This window comes from Enhydra lutris, unplaced genomic scaffold (genome assembly GCF_002288905.1).
Source record: "Enhydra lutris kenyoni isolate GAN:26980312 unplaced genomic scaffold, ASM228890v2 scaffoldscaffold4, whole genome shotgun sequence".
NCBI classification, from domain to species: domain Eukaryota; kingdom Metazoa; phylum Chordata; class Mammalia; order Carnivora; family Mustelidae; genus Enhydra; species Enhydra lutris.
The window spans coordinates 44,055,874-44,075,757 of NW_019154088.1; positions in this window are offsets into that span (position 1 = coordinate 44,055,874).

Sequence of the window (19,884 nt, forward strand, 5' to 3'; positions counted from 1 at the left end):
AACAAATTAAATCATCTCCCTTGGTAGAGAATTGATTTTTGTCAAGAGATTTGACAGAAAGTGAACTTATTTTTGTCAATAATTCAAAGCTAAGTTAAATATCAACAATTTAGATTTTTTAAAAATTTGTCTTACCTTACTGAAAAAAAAAAAAAAATAGATACCAGGACAAATTTTCTACAGGAGTCACAAGAATGATCTTAATAAGGCATGCAAGACACACCTTTATCTATGCAAGGCAAGCCAAAAAAAGTCAGGTAAGGGAATTCTCCTTAGAAGCCTTTTGATATCTGCCATGCCCACATCCCTTTTTGAGGGATATTTTATATATAACTTGCTTTGTACTTCACGATGTGGCTCTGTCAACTTCATTGTCTGGGTAGTCAAGTACAATCAAACAGGTGAATAAAAAGATTCTAAATTACCTAGTGACTGAACTAATTAAATAATCTCTCTTAGAGGGAGGGGTTAAATTTTGACTTAGAGATGTAAGAGGAAGTGAATTAATGCAGACACAAAAGACAGAGAGAGAGAGAGCGCGCGCTGAAAGTAGAAGATGTGAAACCTTAGAAACCATGAGTAAGCAAAAGACCCAAGTGGAACAATAAAGAGAGTAAGTGCTCAGTGAAAGTAGCATTAGACAAAAGCAGACCCAAAAGTAGCTGAACCATTGTCATGGAGACTCTGGAGTTCTCTAAGCACTGGGCACCTGCTGGTGAAGTGAGGTAGGGTTAATAAATCAACAGTCTGATTGCAAAGGAATGGATTACTAGCTAAAATGAAAGCATCAACATAAAGCAACATAAAGGATCCCAGAGTGAACATAATGTTCAAAATGCCATAAACCAAAATTACCAACATTTTAAAAAATTAAACTGTGACCCATTATAAATAGAAAAGAAATGAACACATGTCATGATGGAGATTTGGAAACAAATATTTGTACCCATTTTATTTGTAGTAACAGAAAATTGGAAATAATGCAAACATTGATCAAAAATGAATATTTTCCATAAAATGGAAGTTTTAAAAAGACTGACTATGCCAAGTGTTGGTAAGGATGTAGAGCAACTGGAAATCTCATACACAACTGATGGGAATGTAAAATGGTACAGCCACTTTGGAAAACAGTTTGGAGATTTCATAAAAATTTGAACTTATGCTTATACATCTCAGCCATTCCACTCCTAGGATTTTATCCAAGACAAACCAAAACATGTATCTCCACAAATATTTGTAAACAGATGTTCACAGCCACATCATTTGCAACAGCTCAAAAATGGAAATAACCCAAACATACAACCATGAATAAAAGTATTAACAAAATATTTCTGTAGAATGAAATACTTACAAAAAGAAATGAATTACCAATGCAAGAAGCAATATGGGTAAGTCACAAAATAATTATCTTCAATTAAATAAGCCAGCTGAAAAAAGATCACATATTACATGATTCCATTTACATAAAATTCTAGAAAATACAAATTGATCTAAGACCAGATTTCAAATGAGAACAAGGCAAGTTTGGGGAATGAGGATATATTAAGTATCTTGACTGTGGTCATTTCAGAAGTGTATTACATATTTCACGATTTATTGTAGTGTGCATTTTAAATATATACTTTACATAAAATATAGCTTGATAAAGTAAAACAAAAATTCAAATTTGAGACCAAGTTTAATCTGAAATGGACTAGGAAGCTCAGAACATGTCCTCATTGTAATGAAGGGAACTGCTACTGAGTTGGGAAAGGAAATACAGTGCAGTGTGGTTGGAAGCAGTGAGCAGAGAAAAATAATACTGTTTGAAGTTTATGACTCACAAGTTCAGATTGCTATGTGTTCTAAATGATCAAATACTGCATTGAAGACCTTTGCTTACTTTATATCTTGATAAATACTGTCAAATAGTCCACCCAAACAATTGTACTAGTTTCATAGTATAAAAAAATGTATGAGAGAGCTAATTTCCCTTTCTATGTCATAATTGATGTTAAATAGTTGCAATCTTTTTACATAGTGAGATGACCAATAAAAATGTTAAAGTTAGTTAAGAGTCAGGAACCAAAAGGAATAGAGGAATCCAAAATCTGAAAGGTCAGGGAAGAAAAAAAAAAAAAACTTTCTGAAGAGTCAGTGGAAACACTGTGAAATGCTACAAAAGGTCAAAGTGTCTATTTTATGTAACAATAAAGTAAGTTGTTAATGGTGTGAGAACAAGTTCAGTTAACCATGATGAGAGCAGAAATTTTATCTTCATTGGTTGAGAGATAGATGAAGGAACAATGTAGGGACACTATGAATAGTTTGTGGGATTTTTTTTTTTTAAGAATTTTGCTGTGGAGGGAAAAGACATAAATATTATTTTTTATTTAAGTTTTTGAAGTTATTTTACTTAGCAAATGAAAGATGAGCATGTTACAACGTTAATAAGAATGTCATAGTAAGGTCATTACTATGGAATAAGGGAAATTCTATAGGGTGAAGAGTTTCCAAGTGAATGAGATTCAATATTATTGTATGTCTAATGTTATAATGGATACATATGCCATTGTAATATAAGAGAAGATGAAAAAGTATGGATATAGATGCGTTAAGTTTGTAAATTTGAAGTTCCTTACTAATGGACCATTTTCTGAGAATTTTGAGCCCACGACAGGTGCTGAGAGTATGTGGGGCTCTTGTAGGGTTTGGGTTAAGGAGAATGGAGAATGTTTAAAAGGTCACTCTTGACAATGGGAGAAGAAACTATATGTGTTGGCAAATTTGGAAATTCACCTGGATATTGATAGAAGCTTCAGTAGTCAGATATCTGTGTAAAGAAATCTATGTTCGGAGTTCTATGTAAAGAATTAAATTCAGAGATCTATATAAAGAAATAAGTTCAGATATCTATGTAAAGAAATCACACAGGATTTCTTTTCTTAAGCCTCTTTAAAGATACTGTATCATTTACTTAGTAACTTTGAATCAACATTAAGAAATATAAAACATTGAAATGTAATGGAGTGGCAAATTTAATACATCTACTACTCAAAGTGCTCAGAAAATATGCTTTCTTGCTTTTCTATGATCAAACTAAACTTCCCTCTTAATATGCCATGTTAGTTACTCAGAAGATTAAAAGAAACATACATAAACTTGTCAATTATTATAGCAGAGTCTTCTGAGTGTAAACAATCTATTTTATTGGCTGTGTACTCAGGTAATTTTTATTTATGCTTTTTCACATCCTCACCCCTCATGTCTTCTCCACTTGCTCACTCTTTTCCAAGAAGTTGTCTGAGTATGTAGGTGACTTTTATGAAGTTACAGGTACAGTGGCTTTGCCAAATTAAAAACAGCTGGGGTGTGAGTGGACTTAACTGATCTTTTGGATGCTTGTGCTGGCATCTACCACTAAAGTCTTTGATCCCTTTTTTTGTTGAGAGATCTCTACATCCTACTGAAACCTGGTTTCTGTTCTTCCTCTTCTTGGTGCTCATTGAGGCACAGATGAATTTTTGGGTACATCATAGGTAGCATTACTTATGAGGAGTCCCTCTGTCTTGGGTTAATCCAGCTACGACATTGCCTCTGTTACTTTTCTCAGTGATGAGTGAGACACTCATGTGAATGCAGCCTTCTCCTGCAGTCTTGCAGCTTCCGTGAGGCAACGTCAGAAGAAGGAGACTACTAGCCTGCTGTTCTCAGGTTCCCCCACACATCCTTCAATGTTTCCTAGTTCTCATTGGCACCAGGCAAGTCAGTAGATACAGTGATTAGGGGGGTGGTTCTGGTCTTCAATTAAATTGATTAATAAGATTCAAAATATTATTTCCTATGTCCATATTCTTTTTTAAAAAAGATTTAATTATTATTTATTTTTAGAGAAAGAGATTGTGTGTGTGTATGTGTGTTGGAGGAGGGGTGGAGGGAAAGGGAAAGAGAATCCTTAAGCAGACTCCTCATGGAGCACGGAGCCCAACATAGGGCTCCAATCTCAGGACTCTGAGATCATGACCTGAGCTGAAATCAAGAGTCAGTTGTTTAACCAACTGAGCCACCCAGGTGTCCCTCCTTATGTCCATATTCTTTCTATAAATTTAATGATTAATGTCATGTAATAAAACATTAAGATTGCATTGAATGCTAGAATAATGAATGTGGAGTTCTTCACTTAGGAAGCCAGTGAAAATATTTAGTCCTATAAAGATATTTAGAAACTAGCATCTATTATGGCTCACTGTGGATTCCTCTTCTACCTTCTGTTATTTCTAGTGTCTCACAGTTTGGAGTGCAGTATACAAATTTGCCATCATATGTGTATTCCCAGCCTATACTTTTAACGAGAGAGTCTTAGTACTGTCTTACTAATGAGTTTGTCCTATCTAACATTATTCAAAACATCTGCTTTGTTAGCACAATAATGGTTACATAATATTTCAGTTCCTCTCTCTTGATCTCTCTAATCTGATAACTCTGTTTTCCATGTTTGAATATATCTTCTTCAAATACAAATATTTTATAGTCTTTGGTGATTTTAAATAACTCTAGGCTGGGACAGTTCTTGACTGGATCCAAACTCAGTTAAATTTTCCTATTATTTGAATATTGGATGAAGTGACATTTGTTCTGAGTTATCTTTAAACCAGGATAAGAACGGTTCAAGATCCATTTCCTTGTAAGCATTTCATTCTTCCATGAATGTTTATCATTGCATTTACCTGCTGAACAATCCATCTCTGTTCCCTATTTGTATGATTCTTGGTAGAAGACATGACTCCAAGTCACCTGCTATTGTGTACTGTGAAAGACACCTATTCCCTAAGGTTAATGGTTGTTTTGAGCTACTTAGTGGAATCAATAATATCTGTACTAATGTATTTATAAAATTTGGAAATTTAACTCAATATTGCCCTTGTATTCTTATTCTGGAAAGATATGATTCAAACATTTAAAGTGTGCAGTTCAGTGGGTTTTAGTATACACATAGTCATGCAACCATCATTATAATAAATTTGAGAATAATTTCATCACATATCCATTAGCTGTCACCCCTCATTTCCCCCAACACCTCCAGCACTAGGCCACTGCTAATCTACTTTCTGTTTCAATATTTTTCCGTATTATGACATTACATGTGTCTATTGTGTTTGTGAGTGCCCTTAGTTTTGAACTTCCCCATATTATTTTCTAAATAAAGTCAGCCCTTTGGGTGAGCTTCAGTGCATTCTGTTCCTATGGCATCTTTCCCCTTAAGTGAAATTTCTGATTTACTGTCCCAAACCTAGGGACAGGACATTGACTAGCTTCTCGTGGAATGACGTCCTTGTTTCATGGACAAGCTACTGAGTGGGAGTAGTAACTTCTGGTTTTCCTCTTTTCTGCGGAACCTTCACACTATGAGCAGTTGGGGTAAGGCTACTGGGGCTGCAGTTTTTTTGGCCTGTGGTCCATGGGGTAGAGTCTCTGCCCTACGAATAGGTGCCAGGTAGAATAATGGAGCCAAAGACATTTTGGCCAAATTTACCTGGAATTTAACCTCTGGGAAACAGAACACAGGAAGATGAAATGCTAGCAACCTGCTCTTCCTGATGAGAATAGTAGCCATTGTCAGGGAGCTGAGCAAGGAAGGAGCTGTCTTCTTTTCCACATTTCCTAAGGCAGCGATCCTGTTATCCTGGCCTGAAGGAGGTCATTGCCCAAGTCTAACAGGCATTCTTAGCAAGATTTAGTAAATTTTCATGATTGAATGTGTTTTGTTTGTTCTATTCTCTTCTGACAATTTTCAGAGACTGAGTGGTTGTTTTGTTTGCTTTTTAAATTTTTTTCTTTTTTAAAGATTTTATTTATTTAAGAGAGAGAGAGAGAGGAAAAACACTAGCTGTGAGGAGGGGCACAGGGAGAAGGAGAAGCAGAATTCCAGACAGATGCTCAGGGAGCCCTATACTGGGTTTGATCCCAGGACCCTGAGATCATGACCTGAGAGCCTAAGGCAGACACTTAACCAACTGAGCCACCCAGGTATCCCTGTTTGTTTGTTTTTTTTTAAGTAAATTTTTACCAATTAATGATTTTTTTCCTTGAGGAGCAGGTCTGCAGATCTATACATTCTGCCACTCTGAAGTAAATGTTCCTAGAAAAAATTTTTTGAGCATTAAAACTAGAAAATACTTTATTTTATATGATTTGGCTTGCCTCAGATCATTAGAATGATGTCATCATTCATTTACATTTCTGCCATGTATGCTTGGAAATATAGTAAATTTAATGCCCAAACATAAAAATAGTTCTTGTTCTTATGGTCTATTTAATGTGGTTAAAGTATACTTTTATAATTTAGATTTATTTTCTACTTTAACAGTGTTACTGAAAGTCTTTCAGGCACACATCAAGTCTGTGTAGGGCCAGTTTGTATGAAAGAAAATATTTTCTGGTATTAATTCCAGGAATATTTGTACTTTTTTCTACAATTTCTACAATTTACAATTTTTTCTACAATTCATGTCTTAGTTTAACAACAGTATTGTATGAAAGATTTTTAGAGGCATATTAAATTATTTTTATGTACCACATCATTCTAATTCTGAGGGAAAGAAGCTGTATTTTCTGGCATCAAATTCCCACAAGAATATAACTCAGAAAATTCTGGGGAAAATGTTCATGGTTCCATTTCTTTTTCTATAACATGGAAATAATTGTTCAATGTTGTCTTGAGGATTAAATTAATACATGCAAAATATTTAAAAGGAGTGCCTGGCACATAGTATGTATTCAATAAATGTCAGTTGTTGCTGGGATTACTATTGTTATTGTGATTCTTATGAACTAGGATGGCTCAACAACAAAACACTGATTTATCTTTCTTTTTTTATTTTATTTTATTTATTTATTTGAGAGAGAGAGAGTGAGCAAAAGAGAAAGAGCATAGGAGCAGGGTCAGAGGGAGGGGGAGAAGCAGACTCTCCTGTTGAGCAGGAAGCCCGATTTGGGGCTCGATGCCAATCCTGGGATCATGATCTGAACCTAAGGCAGACACTTAACCAACGGAGCCACTCAGGTGTCCTGAAACACAGGCCTTTCTGTAAGAGTTTTTTGCCAGAATGAATTTTCATTTTCAGACAGGAGGAGAGCTTCTCTTTTTCACACTCTAAACATGAGTACATTTTCTGAGAGTAGAAATATAAAATTAGCGTAGGCTCATATTCAGACCTTCACAAAGAACAATTTTTGATACACTCACCCTCTGAGTTAAAAGCTCACTTAAATTCAAAAGAATGCATTAATTTATTTGATTCCAGTTTACATCATGAAGCCATCTTTTAAGATCTGCTATTGCTTAACTTTGGAGCTGAATAGAACATCTGTTTGAATGCAACTTCATCCAAGTTTCTCTTCTGCTTTCTATACCAGTCTTTTTGAGATTAAACAATTTTAAATCAAAAGCATTATTTGTTTGAGCTTATAGAATAGGTTGAATTATTTGAGAATCACAGCCTTCTTTTGTACTCAGCCTCTGGAACACATTTTCAGAAAAAGAACTGGTGAGTACAAAGGCCTAACACAAGTATCAAATATAATAATAAATTTTGCATATACTCAACTTTGATATTGAATTCCCAACAGTTTAACTTATACAGTGTATAATATTGGTATTTTTGTTTCTTAGGAAATAACTTGGTATGAAATCAAGATAATTGGTTTAAATCATGAATAGCATTAACATTGAAATTACTATTTGTATATGCGACATTAATTGAAATCTTTATAATTTTTCTTCAGGTAGTTTAATTATCTATTGGAGAAAGAAATATTCCATTATAATAGAATATAAAAGCAATTATTCACTTAAATCATTCTGATTTATTTCTGTTACTTCACAATACACTATAAAGATTCTCTCTGGCTCTAATATTTAAAGTTCTTCGCTCTTTTCTGCTTTCCTTGCCCATTCTTTCTTCCCTTTCCGTGTTGAGTACAGAAATGTTTGGGAACAAAATAATTCATTCAATGCATTCTGTTTTTTTCTTTTCTACTGTACTTATTTCCTACATATTTTTGTATCATTTTTTTGTGGAATTAGTGCAGTTTTTCATTACTCATTAAAAAAGTTACCATTAAAAATTTTTTTGCATAAAATTTTATTTATTTTAATTGTTTCTTGTTTGAGTATAGTTGAAATGCAATGTTATATTAGTTTCAGGTGGACAACTTAGTGTTTGACAAGTTTGTACGTAATGCTATGTTCACCAGAAGTATAGCTAATATCTGTCTCATTATATCACTATTACAATACCATTGACTATTTTTCTTTAAAATCTAACTCTACCAAGTCATTTCTGTTTCTTGCAGAGTAGTGAAGGTGATTGTTCTTAGTAGAACATCATCTTGTCACTTAAACATTATGACTTTTAGGTGTTAGGTCATTTTCAGGGCTCAGTCATTCCTTATACTATTATGTACTTTTAATTTTTTTCCCAAAAAAAGAATATATATTCACCCCAAAAAAGTTGTCTTTAAAAAAAAAAAAAACTTGCTCATGTTATAGGCCATGATATTTCAGAGGAATTAGCTTTTATTTAATTTTTGTAATCCTTTTTTAAAAACCTTTTGGCCCCCTTCACTCATTTCTCTTACCCTCCACCCCTCATCTCTGGCAACCACCAATCTATTCTCTATATCTATGAGCTTATTTCTGTTTTTGTTTGTTTAGATTCCACTCTAAGAGAAATTATATGGTATTTGCCTTTCTCTTTTGTAGTCTTTGTATTTTGTAATCCCCTTTTAAATAATAGGCCCCTTCACTAGTTTGTGAACTGGTTGTTACTATTCTTAGAGATAGAGAACTTACAACAAATGTAAATTATTTCCCTAATATATTGAGTAGAGATAAAGATTTTCCATGAAAGATGAGTATGTTTATTTCTATTTTGGAATAAGCTGTCACCTCACAGACCAATAACAGTCTATCAACTAGAACTGGTTCTTAACCTCATTTTGAGTGGCATTGCTGTAAAGAATTTTATGATTTCCTTTAGGGACACCTGGGTGGCTCAGTTGGTTAAGTGTCTGCCTTTGGCTCAGGTCATGATTCCAGGGTCCTAGGATCAAGCCCCACATCTGGCTTCCTGTTCAGTGGAAATTCTGCTTTTCCCTCTCCCTTTGCACCACCCCCCACCCCAGCTTGTGCTCTCTGTCCCTCTGTGTCTTTCTCTCTCAAATAAATAAATAAAATCTTAAAAAAAAAGAAAAGGTTTCCTTTAAAACTATGTAATGGAGAAAACCTTTATATTAGCACTATCTGTAGAAAGAACAATAAATTTATTCATTTTCACCAACGAATGAAGAGTGGTTACTTATGGGAAGTTAGGAACATCCAAGTTTCATATGCATGCATCAAAAGTTGGTTTATTAATCCTGTTATTTTCTTGGACATATTTTGGCATTCTCAAAATGATAAAATATATTGATTTTGTCAGCTATAAATGTCTTTATTATACACCATACTTTTCTTTCACAGAAGTAAACATGGCTTTATGGTTTAGAAATTATATCAGTGAGGGAGCAGTCAGGAAAATAGAAATAAACTACCTAGTTCAAACAAAGGAGTTATGAAACAGGGAATTGGTGACAAAGTGTTAGGAGGACTGGTGTAGCAAAAATAAGAGGGGCTGGCAGAACAGAAGGGAAGAAAGGTGTTACTCTGATTTCAAAAAGCTGCTAATGCCAATGGACTAGAATCTCTAAACCAGCACCTACCGCTGGCTGCTGGAAGTCGGCTACACAAAGGCTGAAACTGCCAGAAAGAACTTGAAATTTCTGAAAGAAACTTGGGAAATGCAGCATGTGGAGTCCTAGCTCTTACAGTTCAGAGTAGGGTATAAAAGGATGGAAGTAGAACAGAGGTGCACCAGGTATAGAATCAGCTCAGTCTTCCTCATTGTCTGCTTCCATCCATACATGTACTTCCATACAGTTTAAACCATGTAATACATATCCACTCCTATATTTAAACTTTGTATATATGTATAAAGATAATATATGTGAGATACATGTGTATACATTTCTCACAGGTTACAAACTATTCTTGGTAAAAACAAATATTCTTTAACCTTTCCAAAAGAGATGTAAACTAAGATCCATCATTAATGTTATCCATCTCTTACAAATGTTATTCCCTCTTAGAGTTCAGTCATCATTTTAGCATGATATTCATTAATGTAATTAGTAACTGGGCTGAGTAGCGAAACTTAACCTAACTTTTTAGATGCAATAAAGCAAAGAAGGGGCACCTGGGTGGCTCAGTGGGTTAAAGCCTCTGCCTTCAGCTCAGGTCATGATCCCAGGGTCCTGGGATCGAGCCCTGCATCAGGCTCTCTGCTAAGCAGGGAGCCTGCTTTCCTTCCTCTCTCTCTCTCTGCTTGCTTCTCTGCCTACTTGTGATCTCTGTCTGTCAAATAAATAAATAAAATCTTTAAAAAAAATAAAGCAAGAATATGGAAAGCAAGGGGAAAAAAGGGAAGATAAAGAAGGGAAAAGAAAAGGAAGTAAAGGAAAAATGGTTATTTTACACATAACAATGAAGAAATTAGATATGCACATTGTTAAAATCCTTACTTTTTATGTAACTGGTCAGAAACCCAGTACCTATTGGCTTGTCTTGCTTAGTGTACATTCTGGATGTGGAAGTAAAAAGAATTACCCAAAAAAGTCTCCTGAATTCTCCAGATATCCTTACAATCCAGTTTTTTCCTGTACAGTGTTTATTAGTCACCCCAGTCAGTGTAGTATCCCCATAGTTTGTCTATTAGTTTCAGTGTCAAAACATCTCAAATAACCAGATGGCATCTCAAATTCAAAATTCAAGGTCACCATTAAATTGTACCCTGGTGGAAGTTTTCCTCCCTTAGGAACTGAAACATTAAAGCATTAATGTTTTAACATTCCAGGCCTCAGGACTGGAAAATGGAAATTCTGTAGGATGAAAAGCAAAACATCTGCAAAGAGATTGTTATTGCAATAGTGAGAGGAGAGACTATAACTTTCCCTCCTGATTCTTGTGTATATATATTCTAGCTATTGGAGAAATAGCATTATATTTTGCTTGACAATTCAAAACAAATATTATAATCTTGTTAAGACTGCATCTCAATTTCACAGGGCCTTACCTTCTAACTGGCACTTTAAGGCTTCAACAGGTCATCTCATGATTTTATAAGCAAGTTTTTTCTGAGTCCTGGGATGCATAGTAAGACCAGTAATTTCAGTGACTATGAGTTATTTGAATGGATGCAATGTTTAGTGTGGAATAGTGATGATAAATATGGAATTGTTTAAATCCAGGGAGAGTGACACTAATAGAAGCTTTCTAAGTAAAAAGGACAAATTCATATGCAAAATGTTTCTTTTTTATTAAAAATTTTATTTATTTATTTATTTATTTGTTTGCATATTAGCATGCAGAAGCAGCAACAGGCGCGGAGAAGCAGACTCCCTGCTGAGCAGGGAGCCTGACTCAGGGCTCAATCCCAGGACCCTGAGATCATGACCTGAAACAAAATCAGAGGCTTAACCGACTGAGCCACCCAGGTGTCCCACAAAATATGTTTCTATTACTCCCTTTACAGTGAAAGGGGACAAAGTAACCTGTATACCAAGGAAATGGTGCCATAGCAGAATCTCGGCACTGGCCTTTGATGTAGGCTAGTTGACACTCAGCAATTGTAGTAACCAGACCAATCTGGATTAGTGAAGTAAAGGGCTCTTTCTTTACTAAGACATTAAAAAATATATTGTTGAAGAGTGGCAGCATCATCCTTCAGAAGCTCTGAGATGACTATCCTCTTAGGCAGGGAAAGAAAATGGGAGAGGCTCTCATTGAAATTATGGATCTTAAAGTGAAAGAAGACAAAGTGGGGATTGGAGATAGGTCTTGATAGCAGTAGGCATCATCTTTTAAGTCAGCTGCCTCAGATGAAGTCATTCCAGGATGTGGATCATCATTACAATGATGGGCCCAATGAAGCATGCCAACCAGTATCTGTCTTCCCTTGCAGTGTGGTGTTGCTAATACTCCCATCAGGACTGACAATTTTATTTCTTTGGCCCATTAAAGTTGGATTGGCATTGTATCTCTTTTTTGTTTGTTTGTTTATATGTTCTTTTTATTTTTTAAATTTCATTTTTTTTCAGTGTTCCAAAATTCATTGTTTATGCACCACACCCAGTGATCCATGCAAAACGTGCCCGCCACAATACCCACCACCAGGCTCACCCAATCCCCACTCCATCCCCTCCAAAACCCTCAGTTTGTCTCTCAGAGTCCACAGTCTCTCATGGTTTGTCTCCCCCTCCGATTTCCCCCAACTCCTCCTCTCCATCTCCCAATGTCCTCTGTGTTATTCCTTATGCTCCACAAGTATGAAACCATATGGCAATTGAATCTCTCTGCTTGACTTATTTCACTCAGCATAATCTCTTCCAGTTCCAACCATGTTGATACAAAAGTTGGGAATTCATCCTTTCTGATGGAGGCATAATACTCCACTGTATATATGGACCATATCTTCTTTATCCATTCGTCCATTGAAGGGCATCTTAGTTCTTTACAGTTTAGTGACTGTGGCCATTTTGCTATGATGTATCTCTTTTTATATATACAAATATAATAGAGAAAAATTGGTCTTACTTTATTTAGTTCCACATCCTGGTACCTTAAGAAGCCTTTTGGCTCTTGCTTTCACTCTCCCAGGATACTAAGACAAGCTTCCTCTATCTAAGATGAGGGAACACATGGAGAAGAACCTCATTTCCCTAACTGGCAGTTAATATCAACTTCCAGATGTGTGAATGAGGCCATTTGGACCCTGTACTTCAAGATGAGTCATGAAATGCAGCTTCGTGAATGATTCCTGTCAAGACCAGCCAAAGAACTACCAGGACAGACTGCCATCACACTAAATCATCAGAAATTAAAAATCATAGTAATTTTAAATTCCCAATTTTGGGTATTATATATTATGAAGTAAAAGATGGCTGAAGCTCAGGGTCTTCAGTCAAGGAAAATCTGTTCTCCTCAGAAAAGGGAAGAAAACTCAGTTTTGTTGGCAAGACAGATGAGGGATTAATATTCCAAGACACTTGGTCATCAGAATCCACACAAATATTTACATTTCTACTCTCAGGGTTCCACTATTTTCCGGGCAATGCACTAATTTTCACCAAAACACCTAGGAAGAATGTGCATTACACAAATGTTTTAATTCTGAGACCTTTAAAATTTACTTTGCTGTTTCATTTTCCTGCTGTAAAGCCCCATGGCTACAGAAGGTAAGAGATTAGAAGCTCCTTGGTTTTCTAACTGTGCCTTGAGATGGAATGAAAGCCTTGCAGTTGATACTTCTGTCAGCTTATAATGCAAGTAAAAAATGGCCAGCCCATCTCAGTGTTCATCACTGTTATTTATTCGATGTTCTGCAGACACTTGGTCTCCTGAAGCCTTGCATTTGGTGACACTTGGATATCAGAAACCTACTAACACACCTAGGTTAGGATGCAGGAATGTAAAAAGTGCTGTGTCATAGCTGAAGCCACTGACACTGGAATGGCTGGAACAGCTAAAGACCTGTAGCCACTGAGGTCACCCCCCATCCTTACTGTCATTGTGTGTCGGCATGAAACAAAGACCAAAATGTGTCCTGCTCCCCAACCTCTCTTCACTCACAGTCCTTCCCATTGCCTTCCCAGGAAGGCATCTGGTAAGGGAATCTCAGAAACGGTGTTTATAAGGCTTCCAGCTTACAAAGTATAAGAACAGAATATAGAAGTAGTCTGTGAGATAACAAATAATGGGAAGGAAAATATTTTCCACTGAAGAGATTGCTTTGAGTTTCATCAGAATGATTCTTCCTTGACTCTCAAGGTCATGCTGCACAAGACTAACCTCTCTGGAATTAGGTTTTATCATTTCTTAATAAAGGAGTTGGACTAGAATGATTCCCACTTTACCTTTATCTTCTAAAAATGCCTGCTGCTAAATATTGATATATCGGCTTACCTTTCTCAGTCTAGTTAGCAGTGTCAATAGAAGGGGAATGCAAGCCACAGACGCAACTAACGTGTGTGATTTAAAGTTTTCTAGTAGCTACGTTAAATTTAGTGAAAGCAAACAGATGAAAGGAATTTTAATAATATATTTTATTTACTTCAGTATGTCTAAAATATTATCATGTCAACATGTAATCAATATAGATATGATTAATGAAGGAATTAGCATAAGATGGTATATAGTAAGAGTCACAATCCAGATGTATTTTATTTATTTTTTAGAAGATTTTATTTATTTAACAGAGAGTATAAGCAGGGGGAGTGGCAGGCAGAGGGAGAAGCAGACTCGCTACTGAGCAGGGAGCCCAATGTGGGGCTCAATCCCACGACCTGGGATAATGATCTGAGCCAAAGGCAGATGCTTAAGCGACTGAGCCACCCAGGTGCCCCAATCCAGATGTATTTTAGACATACAGGGAATGCCATTTTGTAGAAACCCTTTTTCAGATGCTCAGTAGCTACTATTTAAAGTGGCTACCACATTGAACAATGTGGATCTAAATAATAGGTTTTTTCTAGACTAATGGAGTAATATACTTTCTTATTTTTCTCCATTTTCTCTTTTCTTATATTATTCCTTATTGCTAGTGCCTACAAAGTACTTTCTATTTGTAGAAATGAAAACTATAAAATAATAATAATAGCAATTAACTGATGAAGTAATATAAATATCAGACTTTAAAGTTATTATATCCTATTAAAAACATAATTAGAATACCAATTTGTTAAAAATGTAGTAAGGATTTTAATATATTAAAAATATGAAATAGAAATCAAAGTTTTCTAAACAAAGTTTAAAATGATGTATAGCAAGAATAAAAAAAGCGAGAGTAAGCTTTGAAGTCGGGTGTTTGAATCTTAATTTCAACACTTCTGGCTCTGTTACCTTTGAAAAGCTGACTTTTCTTCCTCTCAGATTCCTGATCTGTAATATGGAAATAAAAGTGCCAATTTTAACAAGGTTGTTATAAGGATGAATGCAATCATTCTTTTCAGGAGTTCACAATAAAACTTTTTTTTAAAAAGAATTGAACTTTGAATTGTAACAGAGAGTAATATATACATGGGAAAACTAAAAACTCATTTTGGCATACTTAGTATAGAGATGGACTGGATAAAATAATATGATAGTTAAGCATGTGACCTGATATAAAAATTGTATTATTGCCCTAAACTATCATATGCATGTATATATAGCCATATATATGTAAATGGATATATAGTAATGAATGCTTACAGCAACAATTTATATGTGAGTGCACCCAAATATACTTACTTATATATTTACATACAAACACATACACATACAAATATGTGGCTACCTTATAAGATAATGAAAATATAAGCAGTCTGATATGGAATACTGACTTTGTCTACTTTGCTTGCTCTGTGCCCTTGGGCAATTTATTTAACATAGGTTCTTTAGTTCACTCACCAGTTTAAAAGAAAAAAGAAAAAGAAAATAATACGTACTCCATACAGTTGTCATGAGAACTAATGAATTATGATATTTAAAAAGGTTAGACTGGTGCCTGGCATAGTTAAGCACTATGTAAGAGTGTGATATTGTTAGTGTCCAGTTTGCAACAGAAAAGTGATACATATCTCTGTTTAAGAAGATCTCTTTAACTATTTCATGAAGAAAATTTGGAAGAAGATTGCAATATTTGGGTTGATACCTCATGATGTAAATATGATAGAGGCCAGAAGGATGGAGATAAATGGATAGATTTGAGAACAATTTATGAAGTGGAGTTGACAGAACTTGCTTGATATAAATATATAAAACAAAAATGGTACTCAGTTTTCCACATGAGCAAAAAGTGAGGAGGGGAAGGGGAAGCCTGGATGAAAATATGATTTATTTCATTTTGAGCAAGTGTTTGAGATTTCTGTGGATCATCAAGTAGGGTTATTTTGAGAGATACACTTTTAATTCTCTGGCATTTTGTAGATGATTGAAGCCTTGAAAGAAAATAAAACGACATTGGAAGGACAAATAAGAAACTTAGAGGAACCAAGAATCTCCTCAAATAATAGTATAATATTGTCTCTATACTGTGTAATTTACAAAGCATCTTTATATACTTTACCTCATTGAATTCTTACAGCTGTCTTGTAAGCTAAGCACACTTACATTCTTCAGATGAGACAGATGAAATTCAGGGCTTAAGCTACTTGCCAGTGATAGTTCCAAAATTTCTGCAGAGGAGTGAATTAGGAGGGGTACTCTGGCTTGGAGTTGAGGATGGAAGCTGGGTATACTTAAGAAAGTAAAGGTGTGTAAGTCAAGGGGATAATGAAGGAAGTGTCAAATACTGGGAGTGATAGATACAGTACATGATATAATAAGATACTCCTAGCCCCACCTCCCTATGCCAGTGGTTATTTTATGAGACCCTAATATAAATAAGTTATAAACTGAGAGCGTATTTGTCTTGTTTTGTTTTTAAAGATTTTTTTTTTTAATTTTTTATTTTTTTAAGTAATCTCTATATCCAATGTGGGGCTTGAACTCATGACCCTGAGTCCATGCTCTTCTGACTGAGCCAGCCAGGTGCCTCAAGAGGGTATTTGTTTTTAAAAAATTGTATGATTTCAAGAAACAACTTATTTCAATAATCTTTTGCTTTCATCCTCCAAGCAATGTATAAAAATTTTCAAGAAGGTTAAAACCGCAGTCTAATAAACCGTTCTTTATATTTATGGGGAGATATCTGAGATATATTTCATAGCTGGATTATGAATTATGACCACATATTTGTACTCACTTTTTAAAAAGATAAAATGAGGTCTACACAGAACATATGAAACTTAAGGGTAGATTTATCCCCATTTTAAGAGAACCTCAAGTCTAAAAAACCATCTTAACATCTTATGAAGGAAGTTGCAAAAGTCACTTTAAAATGTAACTTGTCACTAACCTCTTCATTAACTACTAGTGGGCAGTATAATCCAAGGGCAGCAAGATTGAGGGGAAAAGGGGAAATGAGGTAGGGAAGAATGGAAAGCAAATACAAGGTGATGTGTTCCCAAACCGGCTGAGTTTCACATGAAAATGCAACTGCTTCCTCCAGACAAGTTATGTGGAATCACCAGGCTAAAGAACAGTCCATTAAGGAGAGGAAGGAAAAGAAATACATGTTAGTTCCTTCTCACTTCCATATTTCATCCCAAGAGGCATTCATCTTGTTCCCCTAACTGTATTTGTAACTTAAGTTACCTGGTACCTTTAGGCACCTACTGTAGAAGCTAGATTCATGCCCCACATTGGGCAATTCATCATAACCCAGAAGTAGAAGAGGCCATGATATTCTCTGAGTTCAGTATGGTTAGACTTAACAGCAAATGCCCAGCCCTTACTTGAAGGGTGGCTGAGCGCCAGCAGTGACAGGAGGTAAGGGATGGACAGTAAACAGCAGATCTCCAAGAAGCTGTCAAGGCCCAAAGAGCAGATGGATTGCTCATATCCAGCTGGGTTTGATATATGAAATTCAGTAGAAATTCATGTAAATAATTACAGGTAGAGCAATTTAACAAACATCTTGCTCACGTGCTATGTATCACAAAAGGTGATGGATTCCAGTAAAATCAAAGATAAATAAAACCAAGTCTTGACCTCAAGAGGTTCACAGTCTTTTGAAAATGTTAGGCATCCAAAGAAACCAGGACCAAGCAATATCAGAAGCCAGTAGCCAAAGTATGATTCTGGTGATGGTGGTGTCAAAAAGAGTAGAATATCTAGTTGTCAAATAGGAGAAGATGCCCAATATAACTCAGAAAGGATGACTGTACATTTTCCAAGTTGAAAAATATGACAAGAATGACAATGTACTACAGGTCAGTCTGGGTTCTGGTCTCAATTTTGTAATTTTTTGGTTCTAGGGCCTCAGGGAGGGATTTTTTTTTTTTTTCTCTTGAGGATTTGTTGACTTTATCTATACAGTAAGAGGATTTGAATTAGAGTATATCTGAAGTCAATCCAGCCTCCAAATTCTTTTTTTTTTTAATTTTCAGCATAACAGTATTCATTGTTTTTGCACCACACCCAGTGCTCCATGCAATCCGTGCCCTCTCTAATACCCACCACCTGGTTCCCCCAACCTCCTACCTCTCACCCCTTCAAACCCCTCAGATTGTTTTTCAGAGTCCATAGTCTCTCAAGGTCCACCTCCCCTTCCAATTTCCCCCAACTCCCTTCTTCTCTCTAACTCCCCTTGTCCTCCATGCTATTTGTTATGCTCCACAAATAACTGAAACCATATGATAATTGACTCTCTCAGCCTCCAAATTCTTAATTTTTTGTGTTGTAGGAATACTGTGGAATCCAAGATTTCAAGTTTCACCTCCTGCATCATAACATCACATTTATATTTTTCCCCACTTATTTTACCTCTGAAAATATAGAAACTTTTAAAAAGAAAATGTTCTTTCCTCCTTTCTTCTTCTTCTTCTTTTTTTTTTTAATGTTGCAACTCATCACTTTTTACCATTATTACTGCTTGACGTGAGTCTTTAAAACTAAATCAGCTTTTCTACCTTGGAACGGGGGATTTAGCATTTGTTTATCTGGCTTTTGATCAGTGTCTAGATGAGCTTCTGATACTCCTCAAATAAACCGTGCTCTTTTTTTGTTGGCTTAAGTGTTTTTAGATGATCTTTTATTCTTTTATTTTCTTTATTTTTCAAATTCTGTTTTCAGATACTGCATAGCTCTTCAAAAAAAGAGAATTTATTTTCCTTTTGAGAAGTTGGTGATAATTTAGTTGTACATTAGATAAGTGGTTGTTACAGCTGACGTTAAGATAGGGTCGCATCTATGTAGGGTAGAATAACATGGAGTGGTTTCATGACAACTTGACTTATTTTATTATCTCTCAAAATTGAAAGATTTGGTTTTCAAACTGAGCTATATATGACACCCATGACGGGAAGCCAACACAAAATTGTCACATGTGATATTTAGTTGTAAGATTTTTGTATTTAGCAAGATGGGCATGTGTGCTTCCACAGCATCAAGCAATATTAGGCATCTGTGAACTGTAAATGAATTGCTTCTGAGAATCACAAAGTCTCTATAGGAATGAACTATTTGACAAGTAAAGTATAAGAACTATTTTTAGATTGTATCTGAATTATATCATAAAATTCATTCAGTGATTGGTTGAATTTCTCTTGGCAGGAGGAAAACAAATACCAAATTATATAAAGTGCTGAGTCCTTTTGCTTACTCTATCAGAAGTTCTTTGCTTCTAGATGGCATTTAAGCATTTACGTATAAAAATTAAGAGTAAAGCTCTGGAATTTACATAAAAATTCCTGGTGCTATTTTCTGCAATGTATCCAAACCCAGAACAATGAGATCATATACCTCATTACATTAAATATCTACATTCTTGTGTTAGATATTGACAGAATAATACATAGCTTAGCATCTAGTAGTTTTTAATAATGATAAAATTTTGGTATAGCCACTATAGAAAACAATATTGAGTTTCCTAAAAAATGCAAAATAGAAGTACCAAATGATTCAGAGATCTCTCTTCTGGGTGTATAGCCAGAAGAAATGAAATGAGTATTTCAAAGAGATATCTGCACTCCTATGTTTATTGCAGCATTATCCACAATAGCCAAGATATGGTAACAACCTAAGTGTCCTTCAGTTGATAAATTGATAAATAAAATGTGACACGTGTGCATACACACACACACACACACACACACACACACACACACACACACACCATGGAATATTATTTAGCCACAAAAAAGGAAATTTTTGCAGTACACAACAAC